Source organism: Vidua chalybeata, chromosome Z (genome assembly GCF_026979565.1).
Source record: "Vidua chalybeata isolate OUT-0048 chromosome Z, bVidCha1 merged haplotype, whole genome shotgun sequence".
NCBI classification, from domain to species: Eukaryota; Metazoa; Chordata; class Aves; order Passeriformes; family Viduidae; genus Vidua; species Vidua chalybeata.
Window position 1 is genome coordinate 70,813,825 of NC_071570.1, and position 6,660 is coordinate 70,820,484.

The 6,660-nt window shown below is 41.1% G+C and overlaps 1 protein-coding gene across 3 annotated transcripts in view; it reads right to left on the minus strand.

The window, feature by feature from the left end:
- Positions 1–6,566, minus strand: part of PJA2 (praja ring finger ubiquitin ligase 2) — a 33,442-nt gene extending 26,876 nt beyond the window's left edge. For 2 of the 3 annotated variants that reach the window (XM_053931853.1, XM_053931849.1), the window contains exon 1: positions 6,351–6,566. The gene's annotated coding sequence lies outside the window, so the exon portion shown is untranslated. Of the gene's footprint in view, positions 1–6,230; positions 6,284–6,350 lie in introns of those variants that run through there. The other variant, XM_053931852.1, reaches the window with a different exon arrangement.
- Positions 6,567–6,660: the final 94 nt, after the last annotated feature.

Below are 6,660 nucleotides of genomic sequence, written 5' to 3' on the forward strand. Positions count from 1 at the left end.
CTGCAGTTTTGTACGCAATTTGTGCCATAAATGCAAAACTGAAGTTCTGAATTATGACAGTCTGTTAATATTACACATATAACCATTAATTTTACAAATAATAAATTTCTGCATTTACCAAAGCATTAGTCAACATGAAGGCTAAAAGAAAGAAGTTGATTACTATTTTGGACATTGTCTGTATATTCCAAATCTCAATAATGACCTCCTATAAACATCATAACCAATTCGCAACTCTACCCAAATTATGAAAAAATTTTGCCAGACTTGAAATGGAGCAAGTGCTGCCACTATACAAACAAGAGTGAATTAAAGTGTATGCATTAAAGTATCAGTGGTTGCTCTAAAAGAAATGCATTAGATATATTCACAGGACAAGTCACGAAGCGGAGACAGAAATTTTTCAAGTCCAGAACTCCCTTAATAAGTGGAGCCTAGTCATCACCTTCCATACAGAGGTGTCTGAAGGGGCAAGTTGCTACAAATTACCATCTTGAGGCAGTTCCTTTGTGTCCTTAAACATCCTCCTACAGCTGAAGATCCTGCACAGCTCCTCTCATCCAGGCTCTTCTGACCAACATGACAGCACAGAATTCCCCTAGGCTGATGTTTGCCATTTGGTGACTTCAGCCAAGGAGCCACAGTGGCTTGCTCTGATGCAGCTTCAGGTGTCACTGCAATGGTTGGCTGTCAAGCTCTAAAGCAGCCTACATTAACTTACTCAGCTCTGCCAGATCTCCTTCTTTGAGAGTCTAAGTCTGTAGTAATTTTTAAGAAGTTCAGCAGGCTGTTGCATTAGCAGAGCTGAGGTGGTAGAACTGAGCCATTCCAGTACTGCTTTTACACCCTTTTCTGATGGTCCATCTCCTTCAGTGACTCCTGCATTATTTTCAGGTTTTTTATACTGACTTGCTCTGACTTTAGCCCAGTTCGCTTTACTTTTTTACTCATAACTGTAAATAGTTTGAATGCATCATTTTCAGTTCCCCTGATGAAAATCCTCAACCCTCTGATCTGATAAACTGACAACTTTGCCTTACCACTGTATTAATCAGTTTTACAGCTTTTATCCTAATAGCTTCAGCAGAAATTACACATTAAATCTCAAGAGGGAAGATTAAGCAACTGCAGTACTAAAAGCTTTTAAAGATGAGGACAATGTGTATGCCATGTACTAACCAAGTAACAGCAAGCACCATCCTCCCATAGAAAGCTAGCATTATAACTTTGAGAATAAAAAGCCTAACTTCACCAGTAGTCCCCGCAGCAATCTGTTCTGTTAATACAGAACACTATTATGTGCTGCTAATCATCATGCAAGCTTTCTTATCTCCCTCCTTTCCCAATAGCACAAGTTTTTGTATTCTAAGTAGATGTACTAAACTAAGGGCACAGAAGTAGTGATTTTTATGTATTGCTTGTTGGAAGACATTCAGAAATTCAGATACCAACCCCCCACTCCCATATCTCCCCTCTCTTCTTATGACTTTCATATATCATATTCTTGTTTAAGTTCTGATTATAAACTTCCCAGAGGAGGAAGCATGTCTCTGGAGGTGAAACACATCAAATAGAAGCCAATAATCAACAAAATGCCAAGACTTGTCTACACTTTAAGCAGAAAAGGTACACTTTTACTTTAAGAAACCAGAACAATCACTTCCTTTCCTCCTGATAAACACAGCAACTAGAAATGACAAAAGAATCCCAAGGTGGAAGTACAGGCCTTGGAAACTCTCACATGATGGAGAGATATAATTCGTCAGACTAGAATTCATCACAAAGATGTGTTTTTGCATTGCTATCATCTTATACAACATTATTAAAGTAAAATTAACCTAAAACATGTAATCAAACCTTATCCATTATCAGAAGCAGTTTAAAAGCAACTTTTAAACCTTTTTTTCAAAGTTTGGAGGTGTTTTGTTTTGTTGTTGGTTTTGTTTTTTCGCCTGAAGAACAGTGAGGTCTCAGTACTTCAAACTCTTCTTCATTCATAAGCTTAATTCTTTATCTTGGATACAAGCGTATCAAAAGCCTCTGACCCAATCAACAGACAGGAGAGCTCACCTGAAGTGTCATGAAACAGAATCTAAAGTGATTGCAATATACCTGTGAAGAAGTAAAATCATTCTCAAAAAGAGAAGCATGAGAGATTATTGTCAAGTAGGAAAAACAACTGAGGGAATTACTAAAGGGGGAACAACTTGCAATGTTCAGGTAAGCAGAAGGGCAGTGGAGGATTATAGAGGACCACAACAGACAAAAGTCAAGTCATTGCTTCCCCGTTTTGGCAAATAGCAACATACAGAGCTGAATTAGAGTGAAAACTACAAGACAAGAAAAGTAACCGTTGTACCCTGACGAACAATGGAAATCAGATCTTATGCTCTGCATACAGTTTTTAAACACCTTGCTTCAAAAAAGATCCCTGTTTTTCCCTGACACATAGAAACAAGACATGGAAATGACAAAAGGGAAATGTTTCTACCAGTAAGGACATTGTATCCCTCAAACAGATCGCCTGGGGAGGCTGAAGAATATCCATTAGAAACACAAACCAAAGAAAAGTCTTCAAACAAACATGTGGTGAAGAATCACTGGGAGGAAGGGCTGGGAAAGAGGATAAGCCGGATAAGTTTGAGGTCCTTACCAGCTCTACAGTCATTTCCCTAGCCAAAGCTCCAGAATTTCAGATATTTATTCTACCCCCAGGCTGGAATCACAGCTCAACATATCTACTTTTGGATGGAGTGTAAAATCTGTGGTTTTTTTCCTCCAAACTGCTGGTGCTACAATGTGACTACCTATAACTATTTGCTTATTTTCACATAGAAGATAAATCACAATTAATTTTTATTCCTTTTACACTTTTTTTTTCAAAAATGTTTGAAAGGTTACACAATATGCTGTATGAAATTGTACTGGATTTTCTTGGTATGGTACAAGTACTTGATTTTTTTCATCTCCTTTTAAAAAACACTACTTTTCACTTAAAGCACCCTATTGCAATCATGGAAACATATTACATATCCATTACCTAGGAGCCAAATTTTAGGCCTCAAAAATACTGCTGCAGGTTTCTGACAGTACTCTCAGAACCCTTCACCACAATTTTTTTTAAGCTGCCAAACAATAAATATCTGATTCACCAGACACATAATGAATAAAGATCTAGTTAACATATCAAGTTAACCATAGCACCACCAAAACAAAAGGCAGATTTTGCTATTGTTTAAAAGCACCTGGGTTAGGGAAACTTCTCTTGAATGTTTTGGAATATTCTGACACTAAGCTGACATGACAGGACACTTTGGTATACCCAATTGTCACTAATCTCTTGAGAAATAATCCTCAATCTACAATCTACCTTCAGGATCAGAACCATTTCTCTCTATTACACATTTCTATAGTATCAACTAGTGGCATCATTTAAATCTCAAATTTGTTACAACCTTGGATTTTCTTTTCCCTGCTTTGCTTCTAGCAGGGAGATATTGACAATGTTACAGCAATACATAAAAATCATAGGGGACTTCAGAATCTGAACAACCACAAACTTTTCAGGTTCTGTTTTAATAATTTTTAAGGACACACACATGCCATGTGGAATTCTCTCTGCTTCCACAGTCACATATTTAGTTACCTGAAATGCTGCATAAGGATTTAGTATAAAAACATCACACTTTAAATTAATCAAATTTGAAAAGCTGTTTTTAAACTACTCAGAATGATTAATGCCATTGGCAGCAGAATTTATAAGTTATTTTTTCCACCACAACATATGAGCATTTAGCAATTTACATGACCATCCACTCTGTCATCCTAGCAGTATTGCACTCATTACTACAAGCTCATCAATAATTACCTCAATTTCCCATATAAATAAGTCATAGCCTGCTCCACATAAACAGGCAGCCAGGTGTGGCCTGTATGACAACCAAGGTTCTTGTAAGAACTACTGCATTTTGCACCTTGACAACTGAAATAACTGCCCCTGTATTAAATGTGCACAGCACCCCTACAAGTGCTTCAGGACATTCCCCTGATAAATTGCACAGTGAGTTTTGTTTGAGCCCAGGCTATCAAAACCACAGAAGCTGAAGTTCCAGACACTGGTTCAGGTCAGTGTGTCCTTTAGGGACAATTACAGTACCCTCTGTCCAGGGATGATCTGAACATAAGGCTGAGATGAGCTTGATGTCCTCCTCTAGCAGTCTGGGTTTATCTGCTTATTCCATATTTGAAGTTGTTTCTGTAACTTGAGCGCTTATTTCACAGTATTAACTGAAGTCTTTTAACACATTTTCCAACTGAAATAAATGCAAAGTAGCCCTTTAGAACCTGTCAAAATACACTACTAAACATACAGATACAGGATTGCTGAAGTACCATTGTAACTGAAGTGGGCTCTACTGGACTTATAGACATATCCACTAACATGCAGGGGGGTTATTACTGTATCAGTGAATTAAAAGAATTAGAACAAATTTGTTGCCCATGCTTTGGTCAAAATATTATTCAAAATACTATTAGGACAAGCCTTGACAGAATGGCAAGTTTTATGGTCACAGCTTCAAATGACATCCACACCTCTAATTACCTCAGATGCCAAATGAACATGACTCACCCCGCAAACCACTTGTCTGACCCCAAAGCAGCCCCTACTGCTGTACAGCACAGTAATACTTTTGGTTCCATTCAAGCCTTCCTAAGTATCCAGGAATCAAAACAAACACAGCTCAACAAATAATATGGGCCACCAGGGAGATTACTGTGTAAAAATGGTAGCAATGCCAGCTCAACCCTTTGCAACAAATACCCATTACAATGTTTGTGGAAGTCATCCAGTACATCCTATCGGTGTTTTTCACTTGCTAAACTACTTTTGCAAAGGCACACATCTTCATAGGATCAGTTATCTTAACAAGGCAACAATTCGTAAGTGTTTCTTATTTAGATGGCGTTTTGATCTGTCAAGAACTCTTGCACCTTACTACACTGCACTGCAATTCACTCTATCAGCAAAGGACATTTTAAAAGCAGAGCTATTTCACAGAACTTTCCTGATCCTACCTTTTAATGCAACTTCAAAATAAAGAGTTTTGTGAACAACTTTTTTCCAGACTTCTTCCTTTCTTAATGGGTGAGAGAAAAATAAATTCTATGAGAGCCTGACTCAGCTACAAGAAAACTTAATTTATTACACACATTTGCTTACACAATTTTAAATAGGCATACTTCTTCCAAATGAAATTTCAATCCATAAGTATATATTCTTCATTTCAATCCAAAGTATATAGTCTTCATTTCTGCATTAAAGATAAAACTAACAGTCTGACACTACTCTTCATTGCTACAGTACACATTTTTTTCTACATAGTGTGGCAAAAATCCAATCAAAAGTCATTCTTCTAAACTGCTTAACTGTGTGCACAGACAAATGCAAATCAAGAACTCCACTGAAAAAAAAGTGCTGAATATGGTACAGTACAGAAAAAGGACCTAAACACAGTCTCTAAGCTTTCAAACACATCCTATAAAGTAAACAGCCTCTAAACTTAGAATAAACTTTCTAAGTTTCTGTGCACCACGGAGATTCACATGCTATGTAACTCAAATATTTATTTCATTGTTACTTGGCCAGCAGTACCCAGTCAAGTCCATGTGCAGGGCAGGGCATCCTGAGAATGCTCAGCTCCACCAAAGCCAATACTGCTCCCCACAAGCATTCAAGAGAACTTCCAGAGATGGAGCAGGAGGTGCTACTCTCCTCCAGGTGCAAAACCCTTCCCGGGCAGTCTACCTACAGGTTAATTAATTTCACTCGTGCAGAAGAAAAGGCACATCAACTACAAGCACTGATAAATCTTCCCTGGATTCTGGGCCCAAGGCACGTTCCTTTTGACTCTGTGTTTGGGGGTTGCTCTTCTGGCTCGGACCTCCACTCCTCAAGCAAAGAGAGAGGTGTGAGTGTTTCACAACCTCGCTGAAGCGATGTCAGCGATGTCACTTCGCCAGTGACTCTCCTCACACCCGCGGTTGCTTGGATGACACAACGCAGACCCCGCGCAGGGACATCGCCTTTCCCCGGCGTACTGAGGCACCGCCGCGGAGTTGTGGGAGAAAAACTATAAAACATAACAAAAACCCCCAACCAAACAAGAACAACCCAAACCAATAACAAAGAAAGGAAATTAACTGCAAGTCCTTTGCCCTCAAAGGCCTACCCGTGTTTGCTCTACCGCTGCGCGCCCCGCCGGCTGCCCCGCACCCACAAACAGCCCCAGCACCTCACGGACGGGCACCCGCGAGGCCACCACGGCCCGCCCGCGGCCCTCTTGACCCACCGGCTGAGGCCCCCGCCCTCGGCCGCAGAGCCGTCCCGGAGGGAAGGAGCAAGGCGGCTGCTCCACAGCACAAACGACCGTCCCTAGGACTGCCAGCGGCTCGGCCCTGTTTCCTCGGCCCCCGCCCGCCCCCTTTTGCAGGCGCCCCGCGGAGCCGGGCCGGGCCGGGACCGGGGCCGGGGCCGGGGTCGGGGCCGCCCTCACCCCGCCCGCTCCTGCCACCGCCTCCCGCGCGCCGCCCGGCCAATCCCGCCGCCAGCAACGACAGCGCCGACCAATCACAAGCCAGGGCGGAGGGAAGCGACCAATC